This window comes from Sinocyclocheilus grahami, unplaced genomic scaffold (assembly GCF_001515645.1).
Source record: "Sinocyclocheilus grahami isolate Dianchi unplaced genomic scaffold, SAMN03320097.WGS_v1.1 scaffold383.1, whole genome shotgun sequence".
NCBI lineage: Eukaryota > Metazoa > Chordata > Actinopteri > Cypriniformes > Cyprinidae > Sinocyclocheilus > Sinocyclocheilus grahami.
In genome coordinates, this window is record NW_015505562.1 from 593,968 (window position 1) to 594,276 (window position 309).

General features: G+C 29.4%; 1 protein-coding gene across 1 annotated transcript in view; it reads right to left on the reverse strand.

The window, feature by feature from the left end:
• The window catches only part of LOC107549901 (unconventional myosin-Ib-like), a 62,904-nt gene that overhangs the window by 30,254 nt on the left and 32,341 nt on the right, over nt 1-309 (reverse strand). The window lies entirely within an intron of this gene.

The following is a 309-nucleotide window of genomic DNA, read 5'->3' on the forward strand; positions in this document are numbered from 1 at the left end:
CAGTCCATTACTACTTACGCCACATACATGAAGACTATTCACATTTGATTTCAATAGAGCTTGTTATTAGCATGTAGCTATGCTAATAATGTGATACTTTAATTAGCATAAATAAACGACACCCTTGTGAAAAATGTATACACTTAGTTGACACTCAGTGTGTACTTGTAGTTTACTTCATATCTTAAAAGTGTATTTAAAAAAAAAACTGTACTTGCAGTTAATATAACATTAATGAAAAGTCATTTAATTATAGGCCTACTTTTTATTTGAAGGTGTCCTTGTTACACGTTACATGTACTTACTATT